The sequence below is a fragment of the Urocampus carinirostris genome, chromosome 3, assembly GCF_059441175.1.
Source record: "Urocampus carinirostris isolate Australia breed hairy pipefish chromosome 3, RoL_Ucar_1.0, whole genome shotgun sequence".
In the NCBI taxonomy this organism is placed as follows: Eukaryota; Metazoa; Chordata; class Actinopteri; order Syngnathiformes; family Syngnathidae; genus Urocampus; species Urocampus carinirostris.
In genome coordinates, this window is record NC_142351.1 from 4323418 (window position 1) to 4337673 (window position 14256).

Below are 14256 nucleotides of genomic sequence, written 5' to 3' on the forward strand. Positions count from 1 at the left end.
ACTTTCAAGTAATTTCAAGTAGTTTTAAGCTCTTTCAAGCACTTTTCAACACTTTCAAGCACTTTCAAGCACTTTCAAGCACTTTCAGGCATAGATTTCCATTTTTCAAGTACCTTCAAAAGAAAGAAAATAAGGAAGAAAAAAGAAAAAAAAATCAGAGATGGGTCCAATTCAAGCACTTTCAAGTACTTTCAAGTACTTTCAAGTACTTTCAAGTACTTTCAAGTACTTTCAAGTAGTTTCAAGTAGTTTCAAGCTCTTTCAAGCACTTTAACACTTTCAAGCACGTTCAAGCACTTTCAAGCACTTTCAAGCCATACGTTTCAATTTTTCAAGTACCTTCAAAAGAAAGAAAATAAGGGAGAAAAAAGAAAAAAAAATCAAAGATGGGTCCAATTCAAGCACTTTCAAGTACTTTCAAGTACTTTCAAGTACTTTCAAGTACTTTCAAGTACTTTCAAGTAGTTTCAAGTAGTTTCAAGCTCTTTCAAGCACTTTAACACTTTCAAGCACGTTCAAGCACTTTCAAGCACTTTCAAGCCATACGTTTCAATTTTTCAAGTACCTTCAAAAGAAAGAAAATAAGGGAGAAAAAAGAAAAAAAAATCAGAGATGGGTCCAATTCAAGCACTTTCAAGTACTTTCAAGTACTTTCAAGTACTTTCAAGTACTTTCAAGTACTTTCAAGTAATATAAAGTAGTTTCAAGCTCTTTCAAGCACTTTAACACTTTCAAGCACGTTCAAGCACTTTCAAGCACTTTCAAGCCATACGTTTCAATTTTTCAAGTACCTTCAAAAGAAAGAAAATAAGGGAGAAAAAAGAAAAAAAAATCAGAGATGGGCCCAATTCAAGCACTTTCAAGTACTTTTGAAGCACTTTCAAGCTCTTTGAAGCACTTTCAGGCATAGATTTCCATTTCTCAAGTACCTTCAAAAGAAAGAAAATAACGAAGAAAAAAGAAAAAAAAATCAGAGATGAGTCCAATTCAAGCACTTTCAAGTACTTTCAAGTAATTTCAAGTGGTATCAAGCTCTTTCAAGCACTTTTCAACACTTTCAAGCACGTTCAAGCACTTTCAAGCACTTTCAGGCATAGATTTCCATTTTTCAAGTACCTTCAAAAGAAAGAAAATAAGGAAGAAAAAAGAAAAAAAAATCAGAGATGGGTCCAATTCAAGCACTTTCAAGTACTTTCAAGTACTTTCAAGTACTTTCAAGTACTTTCAAGTAATTTCAAGTAGTTTTAAGTAGTTTCAAGCTCTTTCAAGCACTTTAACACTTTCAAGCACGTTCAAGCACTTTCAAGCACTTTCAAGCCATACGTTTCAATTTTTCAAGTACCTTCAAAAGAAAGAAAATAACAAAGAAAAAAGAAAAAAAAATCAGATGAGTCCAATTCAAGCACTTTCAAGTAATTTCAAGTAGTTTCAAGCTCTTTCAAGCACTTTTCAACACTTTCAAGCACGTTCAAGCACTTTCAAGCACTTTCAAGCACTTTCAGGCATAGATTTCCATTTTTCAAGTACCTTCAAAAGAAAGAAAATAAGGAAGAAAAAAGAAAAAAATCAGAGATGGGTCCAATTCAAGCACTTTCAAGTACTTTCAAGTACTTTCAAGTACTTTCAAGTACTTTCAAGTAGTTTCAAGTAGTTTCAAGTAGTTTCAAGCTCTTTCAAGCACTTTAACACTTTCAAGCATGTTCAAGCACTTTCAAGCACTTTCAAGCCATACGTTTCAATTTTTCAAGTACCTTCAAAAGAAAGAAAATAACGAAGAAAAAAGAAAAAAAAATCAGAGATGAGTCCAATTCAAGCACTTTCAAGTACTTTCAAGTAATTTCAAGTAGTTTCAAGCTCTTTCAAGCACTTTTCAACACTTTCAAGCACGTTCAAGCACTTTCAAGCACTTTCAGGCATAGATTTCCATTTTTCAAGTACCTTCAAAAGAAAGAAAATAAGGAAGAAAAAAGAAAAAAAAATCAGAGATGGGTCCAATTCAAGCACTTTCAAGTACATTCAAGTACTTTCAAGTACTTTCAAAAACTTTCAAGTACTTTCAAGTAATTTCAAGTAGTTTCAAGCTCTTTCAAGCACTTTAACACTTTCAAGCACGTTCAAGCACTTTCAAGCACTTTCAAGCCATACGTTTCAATTTTTCAAGTACCTTCAAAAGAAAGAAAATAAGGGAGAAAAAAGAAAAAAAAATCTGAGATGGGCCCAATTCAAGCACTTTCAAGTACTTTTGAAGCACTTTCAAGCTCTTTGAAGCACTTTCAGGCATAGATTTCCATTTTTCAAGTACCTTCAAAAGAAAGAAAATAACGAAGAAAAAAGAAAAAAAAATCAGAGATGAGTCCAATTCAAGCACTTTCAAGTACTTTCAAGTAATTTCAAGTAGTTTCAAGCTCTTTCAAGCACTTTTCAACACTTTCAAGCACGTTCAAGCACGTTCAAGCACTTTCAAGCACTTTCAAGCACTTTCAGGCATAGATTTCCATTTTTCAAGTACCTTCAAAAGAAAGAAAATAAGGAAGAAAAAAGAAAAAAAAATCAGAGATGGGTCCAATTCAAGCACTTTCAAGTACTTTCAAGTACTTTCAAGTACTTTCAAGTACTTTCAAGTACTTTCAAGTACTTTCAAGTAATTTAAAGTAGTTTCAAGCTCTTTCAAGCACTTTAACACTTTCAAGCACGTTCAAGCACTTTCAAGCACTTTCAAGCCATACGTTTCAATTTTTCAAGTACCTTCAAAAGAAAGAAAATAACGAAGAAAAAATAAAAAAAAATCAGAGATGAGTCCAATTCAAGCACTTTCAAGTACTTTCAAGTAATTTCAAGTAGTTTCAAGCTCTTTCAAGCACTTTTCAACACTTTCAAGCACGTTCAAGCACTTTCAAGCACTTTCAGGCATAGATTTCCATTTTTCAAGTACCTTCAAAAGAAAGAAAATAACGAAGAAAAAAGAAAAAAAAATCAGAGATGAGTCCAATTCAAGCACTTTCAAGTACTTTCAAGTAATTTCAAGTAGTTTCAAGCTCTTTCAAGCACTTTTCAACACTTTCAAGCACGTTCAAGCACTTTCAAGCACTTTCAGGCATAGATTTCCATTTTTCAAGTACCTTCAAAAGAAAGAAAATAAGGAAGAAAAAAGAAAAAAAATCAGAGATGGGTCCAATTCAAGCACTTTCAAGTACTTTCAAGTACTTTCAAGTACTTTCAAGTACTTTCAAGTACTTTCAGGCATAGATTTCCATTTTTCAAGTACCTTCAAAAGAAAGAAAATAACGAAGAAAAAAGAAAAAAAAATCAGAGATGAGTCCAATTCAAGCACTTTCAAGTACTTTCAAGTAATTTCAAGTAGTTTCAAGTAGTTTCAAGTAGTTTCAAGCTCTTTCAAGCACTTTAACACTTTCAAGCACGTTCAAGCACGTTCAAGCACTTTCAAGCCATACGTTTCAATTTTTCAAGTACCTTCAAACGAAAGAAAATAAGGGAGAAAAAAGAAAAAAAAATCAGAGATGGGTCCAATTCAAGCACTTTCAAGTACTTTCAAGTACTTTCAAGTACTTTCAAGTACTTTCAAGTACTTTCAAGTACTTTCAAGTAATTTAAAGTAGTTTCAAGCTCTTTCAAGCACTTTAACACTTTCAAGCACGTTCAAGCACTTTCAAGCACTTTCAAGCCATACGTTTCAATTTTTCAAGTACCTTCAAAAGAAAGAAAATAACAAAGAAAAAAGAAAAAAAAATCAGATGAGTCCAATTCAAGCACTTTCAAGTACTTTCAAGTAATTTCAAGTAGTTTCAAGCTCTTTCAAGCACTTTTCAACACTTTCAAGCACGTTCAAGCACTTTTAAGCACTTTCAAGCACTTTCAGGCATAGATTTCTATTTTTCAAGTACCTTCAAAAGAAAGAAAATAAGGAAGAAAAAAGAAAAAAATCAGAGATGGGTCCAATTCAAGCACTTTCAAGTACTTTCAAGTACTTTCAAGTACTTTCAAGTACTTTCAAGTACTTTCAAGTAGTTTCAAGTAGTTTCAAGCTCTTTCAAGCACTTTAACACTTTCAAGCATGTTAAAGCACTTTCAAGCACTTTCAAGCCATACGTTTCAATTTTTCAAGTACCTTCAAAAGAAAGAAAATAACGAAGAAAAAAGAAAAAAAAATCAGAGATGAGTCCAATTCAAGCACTTTCAAGTACTTTCAAGTAATTTCAAGTAGTTTCAAGCTCTTTCAAGCACTTTTCAACACTTTCAAGCACGTTCAAGCACTTTCAAGCACTTTCAGGCATAGATTTCCATTTTTCAAGTACCTTCAAAAGAAAGAAAATAAGGAAGAAAAAAGAAAAAAAAATCAGAGATGGGTCCAATTCAAGCACTTTCAAGTACTTTCAAGTACATTCAAGTACTTTCAAGTACTTTCAAAAACTTTCAAGTACTTTCAAGTAATTTCAAGTAGTTTCAAGCTCTTTCAAGCACTTTAACACTTTCAAGCACGTTCAAGCACTTTCAAGCACTTTCAAGCCATACGTTTCAATTTTTCAAGTACCTTCAAAAGAAAGAAAATAAGGGAGAAAAAAGAAAAAAAAATCTGAGATGGGCCCAATTCAAGCACTTTCAAGTACTTTTGAAGCACTTTCAAGCTCTTTGAAGCACTTTCAGGCATAGATTTCCATTTTTCAAGTACCTTCAAAAGAAAGAAAATAACGAAGAAAAAAGAAAAAAAAATCAGAGATGAGTCCAATTCAAGCACTTTCAAGTACTTTCAAGTAATTTCAAGTAGTTTCAAGCTCTTTCAAGCACTTTTCAACACTTTCAAGCACGTTCAAGCACGTTCAAGCACTTTCAAGCACTTTCAAGCACTTTCAGGCATAGATTTCCATTTTTCAAGTACCTTCAAAAGAAAGAAAATAAGGAAGAAAAAAGAAAAAAAAATCAGAGATGGGTCCAATTCAAGCACTTTCAAGTACTTTCAAGTACTTTCAAGTACTTTCAAGTACTTTCAAGTACTTTCAAGTACTTTCAAGTAATTTAAAGTAGTTTCAAGCTCTTTCAAGCACTTTAACACTTTCAAGCATGTTCAAGCACTTTCAAGCACTTTCAAGCCATACGTTTCAATTTTTCAAGTACCTTCAAAAGAAAGAAAATAACGAAGAAAAAATAAAAAAAAATCAGAGATGAGTCCAATTCAAGCACTTTCAAGTACTTTCAAGTAATTTCAAGTAGTTTCAAGCTCTTTCAAGCACTTTACAACACTTTCAAGCACGTTCAAGCACTTTCAAGCACTTTCAGGCATAGATTTCCATTTTTCAAGTACCTTCAAAAGAAAGAAAATAACGAAGAAAAAAGAAAAAAAAATCAGAGATGAGTCCAATTCAAGCACTTTCAAGTACTTTCAAGTAATTTCAAGTAGTTTCAAGCTCTTTCAAGCACTTTTCAACACTTTCAAGCACGTTCAAGCACTTTCAAGCACTTTCAGGCATAGATTTCCATTTTTCAAGTACCTTCAAAAGAAAGAAAATAAGGAAGAAAAAAGAAAAAAAATCAGAGATGGGTCCAATTCAAGCACTTTCAAGTACTTTCAAGTACTTTCAAGTACTTTCAAGTACTTTCAAGTACTTTCAGGCATAGATTTCCATTTTTCAAGTACCTTCAAAAGAAAGAAAATAACGAAGAAAAAAGAAAAAAAAATCAGAGATGAGTCCAATTCAAGCACTTTCAAGTACTTTCAAGTAATTTCAAGTAGTTTCAAGTAGTTTCAAGCTCTTTCAAGCACTTTAACACTTTCAAGCACGTTCAAGCACTTTCAAGCACTTTCAAGCCATACGTTTCAATTTTTCAAGTACCTTCAAACGAAAGAAAATAAGGGAGAAAAAAGAAAAAAAAATCAGAGATGGGTCCAATTCAAGCACTTTCAAGTACTTTCAAGTACTTTCAAGTACTTTCAAGTACTTTCAAGTACTTTCAAGTACTTTCAAGTAATTTAAAGTAGTTTCAAGCTCTTTCAAGCACTTTAACACTTTCAAGCACGTTCAAGCACTTTCAAGCCATACGTTTCAATTTTTCAAGTACCTTCAAAAGAAAGAAAATAAGGGAGAAAAAAGAAAAAAAAATCAGAGATGGGCCCAATTCAAGCACTTTCAAGTACTTTTGAAGCACTCTCAAGCTCTTTGAAGCACTTTCAGGCATAGATTTCCATTTTTCAAGTACCTTCAAAAGAAAGAAAATAACGAAGAAAAAAGAAAAAAAAATCAGAGATGAGTCCAATTCAAGCACTTTCAAGTACTTTCAAGTAATTTCAAGTGGTATCAAGCTCTTTCAAGCACTTTTCAACACTTTCAAGCACGTTCAAGCACTTTCAAGCACTTTCAGGCATAGATTTCCATTTTTCAAGTACCTTCAAAAGAAAGAAAATAAGGAAGAAAAAAGAAAAAAAAATCAGAGATGGGTCCAATTCAAGCACTTTCAAGTACTTTCAAGTACTTTCAAGTACTTTCAAGTACTTTCAAGTAATTTCAAGTAGTTTCAAGTAGTTTCAAGCTCTTTCAAGCACTTTAACACTTTCAAGCACGTTCAAGCACTTTCAAGCACTTTCAAGCCATACGTTTCAATTTTTCAAGTACCTTCAAAAGAAAGAAAATAACAAAGAAAAAAGAAAAAAAAATCAGATGAGTCCAATTCAAGCACTTTCAAGTACTTTCAAGTAATTTCAAGTAGTTTCAAGCTCTTTCAAGCACTTTTCAACACTTTCAAGCACGTTCAAGCACTTTCAAGCACTTTCAAGCACTTTCAGGCATAGATTTCCATTTTTCAAGTACCTTCAAAAGAAAGAAAATAAGGAAAAAAAAGAAAAAAAAATCAGAGATGGGTCCAATTCAAGCACTTTCAAGTACTTTCAAGTACTTTCAAGTACTTTCAAGTACTTTCAAGTAATTTCAAGTAGTTTCAAGTAGTTTAGAGCTCTTTCAAGCACTTTAACACTTTCAAGCACGTTCAAGCACTTTCAAGCACTTTCAAGCCATACGTTTCAATTTTTCAAGTACCTTCAAAAGAAAGAAAATAACGAAGAAAAAAGAAAAAAAAATCAGAGATGAGTCCAATTCAAGCACTTTCAAGTACTTTCAAGTAATTTCAAGTAGTTTCAAGCTCTTTCAAGCACTTTTCAACACTTTCAAGCACGTTCAAGCACTTTCAAGCACTTTCAGGCATAGATTTCCATTTTTCAAGTACCTTCAAAAGAAAGAAAATAAGGAAGAAAAAAGAAAAAAAATCAGAGATGGGTCCAATTCAAGCACTTTCAAGTACTTTCAAGTACATTCAAGTACATTCAAGTACTTTCAAGTACTTTCAAGTAATTTCAAGTAGTTTCAAGCTCTTTCAAGCACTTTAACACTTTCAAGCACGTTCAAGCACTTTCAAGCACTTTCAAGCCATACGTTTCAATTTTTCAAGTACCTTCAAAAGAAAGAAAATAAGGGAGAAAAAAGAAAAAAAAATCTGAGATGGGCCCAATTCAAGCACTTTCAAGTACTTTTGAAGCACTTTCAAGCTCTTTGAAGCACTTTCAGGCATAGATTTCCATTTTTCAAGTACCTTCAAAAGAAAGAAAATAACGAAGAAAAAAGAAAAAAAAATCAGAGATGAGTCCAATTCAAGCACTTTCAAGTACTTTCAAGTAATTTCAAGTAGTTTCAAGCTCTTTCAAGCACTTTTCAACACTTTCAAGCACGTTCAAGCACTTTCAAGCACTTTCAAGCACTTTCAGGCATAGATTTCCATTTTTCAAGTACCTTCAAAAGAAAGAAAATAAGGAAGAAAAAAGAAAAAAATCAGAGATGGGTCCAATTCAAGCACTTTCAAGTACTTTCAAGTACTTTCAAGTACTTTCAAGTACTTTCAAGTACTTTCAAGTAGTTTCAAGTAGTTTCAAGCTCTTTCAAGCACTTTAACACTTTCAAGCATGTTCAAGCACTTTCAAGCACTTTCAAGCCATACGTTTCAATTTTTCAAGTACCTTCAAAAGAAAGAAAATAAGGGAGAAAAAAGAAAAAAAAATCAGAGATGGGCCCAATTCAAGCACTTTCAAGTACTTTTGAAGCACTTTCAAGCTCTTTGAAGCACTTTCAGGCATAGATTTCCATTTTTCAAGTACCTTCAAAGAAAGAAAATAAGGAAGAAAAAAGAAAAAAAAATCAGAGATGAGTCCAATTCAAGCACTTTCAAGTACTTTCAAGTAATTTCAAGTAGTTTCAAGCTCTTTCAAGCACTTTTCAACACTTTCAAGCACGTTCAAGCACTTTCAAGCACTTTCAAGCACTTTCAGGCATAGATTTCCATTTTTCAAGTACCTTCAAAAGAAAGAAAATAAGGAAGAAAAAAGAAAAAAAAATCAGAGATGGGTCCAAGTCAAGCACTTTCAAGTACTTTCAAGTACTTTCAAGTACTTTCAAGTACTTTCAAGTTATTTCAAGTAGTTTCAAGTAATTTCAAGTAGTTTCAAGTAGTTTCAAGCTCTTTCAAGCACTTTAACACTTTCAAGCACGTTCAAGCACTTTCAAGCACTTTCAAGCCATACGTTTCAATTTTTCAAGTACCTTCAAAAGAAAGAAAATAACGAAGAAAAAAGAAAATAAAATCAGAGATGAGTCCAATTCAAGCACTTTCAAGTACTTTCAAGTAATTTCAAGTAGTTTCAAGCTCTTTCAAGCACTTTTCAACACTTTCAAGCACGTTCAAGCACTTTCAAGCACTTTCAAGCACTTTCAGGCATAGATTTCCATTTTTCAAGTACCTTCAAAAGAAAGAAAATAAGGAAGAAAAATGAAAAAAAATCAGAGATGGGTCCAATTCAAGCATTTTCAAGTACTTTCAAGTACTTTCAAGTACTTTCAAGTACTTTCAAGTACTTTCAAGTACTTTCAAGTAATTTCAAGTAGTTTCAAGTAGTTTCAAGCTCTTTCAAGCACTTTAACACTTTCAAGCACGTTCAAGCACTTTCAAGCACTTTCAAGCCATACGTTTCAATTTTTCAAGTACCTTCAAAAGAAAGAAAATAAGGGAGAAAAAAGAAAAAAAAATCAGAGATGGGTCCAATTCAAGCACTTTCAAGTACTTTCAAGTACTTTCAAGTACTTTCAAGTACTTTCAAGTACTTTCAAGTACTTTCAAGTACTTTCAAGTAATTTAAAGTAGTTTCAAGCTCTTTCAAGCACTTTAACACTTTCAAGCACGTTCAAGCACTTTCAAGCCATACGTTTCAATTTTTCAAGTACCTTCAAAAGAAAGAAAATAAGGGAGAAAAAAGAAAAAAAAATCAGAGATGGGCCCAATTCAAGCACTTTCAAGTACTTTTGAAGCACTTTCAAGCTCTTTGAAGCACTTTCAGGCATAGATTTCCATTTCTCAAGTACCTTCAAAAGAAAGAAAATAACGAAGAAAAAAGAAAAAAAAATCAGAGATGAGTCCAATTCAAGCACTTTCAAGTACTTTCAAGTAATTTCAAGTGGTATCAAGCTCTTTCAAGCACTTTTCAACACTTTCAAGCACGTTCAAGCACTTTCAAGCACTTTCAGGCATAGATTTCCATTTTTCAAGTACCTTCAAAAGAAAGAAAATAAGGAAGAAAAAAGAAAAAAAAATCAGAGATGGGTCCAATTCAAGCACTTTCAAGTACTTTCAAGTACTTTCAAGTACTTTCAAGTACTTTCAAGTAATTTCAAGTAGTTTCAAGTAGTTTCAAGCTCTTTCAAGCACTTTAACACTTTCAAGCACGTTCAAGCACTTTCAAGCACTTTCAAGCCATACGTTTCAATTTTTCAAGTACCTTCAAAAGAAAGAAAATAACAAAGAAAAAAGAAAAAAAAATCAGATGAGTCCAATTCAAGCACTTTCAAGTACTTTCAAGTAATTTCAAGTAGTTTCAAGCTCTTTCAAGCACTTTTCAACACTTTCAAGCACTTTCAAGCACTTTCAAGCACTTTCAGGCATAGATTTCCATTTTTCAAGTACCTTCAAAAGAGAGAAAATAAGGAAGAAAAAAGAAAAAAAAATCAGAGATGGGTCCAATTCAAGCACTTTCAAGTACTTTCAAGTACTTTCAAGTACTTTCAAGTACTTTCAAGTAATTTCAAGTAGTTTCAAGTAGTTTAGAGCTCTTTCAAGCACTTTAACACTTTCAAGCACGTTCAAGCACTTTCAAGCACTTTCAAGCCATACGTTTCAATTTTTCAAGTACCTTCAAAAGAAAGAAAATAACGAAGAAAAAAGAAAAAAAAATCAGAGATGAGTCCAATTCAAGCACTTTCAAGTACTTTCAAGTAATTTCAAGTAGTTTCAAGCTCTTTCAAGCACTTTTCAACACTTTCAAGCACGTTCAAGCACTTTCAAGCACTTTCAGGCATAGATTTCCATTTTTCAAGTACCTTCAAAAGAAAGAAAATAAGGAAGAAAAAAGAAAAAAAATCAGAGATGGGTCCAATTCAAGCACTTTCAAGTACTTTCAAGTACATTCAAGTACATTCAAGTACTTTCAAGTACTTTCAAGTACTTTCAAGTAATTTCAAGTAGTTTCAAGCTCTTTCAAGCACTTTAACACTTTCAAGCACGTTCAAGCACTTTCAAGCACTTTCAAGCCATACGTTTCAATTTTTCAAGTACCTTCAAAAGAAAGAAAATAAGGGAGAAAAAAGAAAAAAAAATCAGAGATGGGCCCAATTCAAGCACTTTCAAGTACTTTTGAAGCACTTTCAAGCTCTTTGAAGCACTTTCAGGCATAGATTTCCATTTTTCAAGTACCTTCAAAAGAAAGAAAATAACGAAGAAAAAAGAAAAAAAAATCAGAGATGAGTCCAATTCAAGCACTTTCAAGTACTTTCAAGTAATTTCAAGTAGTTTCAAGCTCTTTCAAGCACTTTTCAACACTTTCAAGCACGTTCAAGCACTTTCAAGCACTTTCAAGCACTTTCAGGCATAGATTTCCATTTTTCAAGTACCTTCAAAAGAAAGAAAATAAGGAAGAAAAAAGAAAAAAATCAGAGATGGGTCCAATTCAAGCACTTTCAAGTACTTTCAAGTACTTTCAAGTACTTTCAAGTACTTTCAAGTAGTTTCAAGTAGTTTCAAGCTCTTTCAAGCACTTTAACACTTTCAAGCATGTTCAAGCACTTTCAAGCACTTTCAAGCCATACGTTTCAATTTTTCAAGTACCTTCAAAAGAAAGAAAATAAGGGAGAAAAAAGAAAAAAAAATCAGAGATGGGCCCAATTCAAGCACTTTCAAGTACTTTTGAAGCACTTTCAAGCTCTTTGAAGCACTTTCAGGCATAGATTTCCATTTTTCAAGTACCTTCAAAGAAAGAAAATAAGGAAGAAAAAAGAAAAAAAAATCAGAGATGAGTCCAATTCAAGCACTTTCAAGTACTTTCAAGTAATTTCAAGTAGTTTCAAGCTCTTTCAAGCACTTTTCAACACTTTCAAGCACGTTCAAGCACTTTCAAGCACTTTCAAGCACTTTCAGGCATAGATTTCCATTTTTCAAGTACCTTCAAAAGAAAGAAAATAAGGAAGAAAAAAGAAAAAAAAATCAGAGATGGGTCCAATTCAAGCACTTTCAAGTACTTTCAAGTACTTTCAAGTACTTTCAAGTACTTTCAAGTAATTTCAAGTAGTTTCAAGTAATTTCAAGTAGTTTCAAGTAGTTTCAAGCTCTTTCAAGCACTTTAACACTTTCAAGCACGTTCAAGCACTTTCAAGCACTTTCAAGCCATACGTTTCAATTTTTCAAGTACCTTCAAAAGAAAGAAAATAACGAAGAAAAAAGAAAATAAAATCAGAGATGAGTCCAATTCAAGCACTTTCAAGTACTTTCAAGTAATTTCAAGTAGTTTCAAGCTCTTTCAAGCACTTTTCAACACTTTCAAGCACGTTCAAGCACTTTCAAGCACTTTCAAGCACTTTCAGGCATAGATTTCCATTTTTCAAGTGCCTTCAAAAGAAAGAAAATAAGGAAGAAAAATGAAAAAAAATCAGAGATGGGTCCAATTCAAGCATTTTCAAGTACTTTCAAGTACTTTCAAGTACTTTCAAGTACTTTCAAGTACTTTCAAGTAATTTCAAGTAGTTTCAAGTAGTTTCAAGCTCTTTCAAGCACTTTAACACTTTCAAGCACGTTCAAGCACTTTCAAGCACTTTCAAGCCATACGTTTCAATTTTTCAAGTACCTTCAAAAGAAAGAAAATAAGGGAGAAAAAAGAAAAAAAAATCAGAGATGGGTCCAATTCAAGCACTTTCAAGTACTTTCAAGTACTTTCAAGTACTTTCAAGTACTTTCAAGTACTTTCAAGTACTTTCAAGTAATTTAAAGTAGTTTCAAGCTCTTTCAAGCACTTTAACACTTTCAAGCACGTTCAAGCACTTTCAAGCCATACGTTTCAATTTTTCAAGTACCTTCAAAAGAAAGAAAATAAGGGAGAAAAAAGAAAAAAAAATCAGAGATGGGCCCAATTCAAGCACTTTCAAGTACTTTTGAAGCACTTTCAAGCTCTTTGAAGCACTTTCAGGCATAGATTTCCATTTTTCAAGTACCTTCAAAAGAAAGAAAATAACGAAGAAAAAAGAAAAAAAATCAGAGATGAGTCCAATTCAAGCACTTTCAAGTACTTTCAAGTAATTTCAAGTAGTTTCAAGCTCTTTCAAGCACTTTTCAACACTTTCAAGCACGTTCAAGCACTTTCAAGCACTTTCAAGCACTTTCAGGCATAGATTTCCATTTTTCAAGTACCTTCAAAAGAAAGAAAATAAGGAAGAAAAAAGAAAAAAATCAGAGATGGGTCCAATTCAAGCACTTTCAAGTACTTTCAAGTACTTTCAAGTACTTTCAAGTACTTTCAAGTACTTTCAAGTACTTTCAAGTACTTTCAAGTACTTTCAAGTACTTTCAAGTAATTTAAAGTAGTTTCAAGCTCTTTCAAGCACTTTAACACTTTCAAGCACGTTCAAGCACTTTCAAGCACTTTCAAGCCATACGTTTCAATTTTTCAAGTACCTTCAAAAGAAAGAAAATAACGAAGAAAAAATAAAAAAAAATCAGAGATGAGTCCAATTCAAGCACTTTCAAGTACTTTCAAGTAATTTCAAGTAGTTTCAAGCTCTTTCAAGCACTTTTCAACACTTTCAAGCACGTTCAAGCACTTTCAAGCACTTTCAGGCATAGATTTCCATTTTTCAAGTACCTTCAAAAGAAAGAAAATAACGAAGAAAAAAGAAAAAAAAATCAGAGATGAGTCCAATTCAAGCACTTTCAAGTACTTTCAAGTAATTTCAAGTAGTTTCAAGCTCTTTCAAGCACTTTTCAACACTTTCAAGCACGTTCAAGCACTTTCAAGCACTTTCAGGCATAGATTTCCATTTTTCAAGTACCTTCAAAAGAAAGAAAATAAGGAAGAAAAAAGAAAAAAAATCAGAGATGGGTCCAATTCAAGCACTTTCAAGTACTTTCAAGTACTTTCAAGTACTTTCAAGTACTTTCAAGTACTTTCAGGCATAGATTTCCATTTTTCAAGTACCTTCAAAAGAAAGAAAATAACGAAGAAAAAAGAAAAAAATATCAGAGATGAGTCCAATTGAAGCACTTTCAAGTACTTTCAAGTAATTTCAAGTAGTTTCAAGTAGTTTCAAGTAGTTTCAAGCTCTTTCAAGCACTTTAACACTTTCAAGCACGTTCAAGCACTTTCAAGCACTTTCAAGCCATACGTTTCAATTTTTCAAGTACCTTCAAAAGAAAGAAAATAAGGGAGAAAAAAGAAAAAAAAATCAGAGATGGGTCCAATTCAAGCACTTTCAAGTACTTTCAAGTACTTTCAAGTACTTTCAAGTACTTTCAAGTACTTTCAAGTACTTTCAAGTAATTTAAAGTAGTTTCAAGCTCTTTCAAGCACTTTAACACTTTCAAGCACGTTCAAGCACTTTCAAGCCATACGTTTCAATTTTTCAAGTACCTTCAAAAGAAAGAAAATAAGGGAGAAAAAAGAAAAAAAAATCAGAGATGGGCCCAATTCAAGCACTTTCAAGTACTTTTGAAGCACTCTCAAGCTCTTTGAAGCACTTTCAGGCATAGATTTCCATTTTTCAAGTACCTTCAAAAGAAAGAAAATAACGAAGAAAAAAGAAAAAAAAATCAGAGATGAGTCCAATTCAAGCACTTTCAAGTACTTTCAAGTAATTTCAAGTGGTATCAAGCTCTTTCAAGCACTTTTCAACA

At 32.5% G+C, this 14256-nt stretch overlaps 1 protein-coding gene across 2 annotated transcripts in view; it reads right to left on the reverse strand.

Moving 5' to 3' along the window:
• creb3l1 (cAMP responsive element binding protein 3-like 1) overlaps positions 1–14256 on the reverse strand; it is a 126965-nt gene that overhangs the window by 82134 nt on the left and 30575 nt on the right. The window lies entirely within an intron of this gene.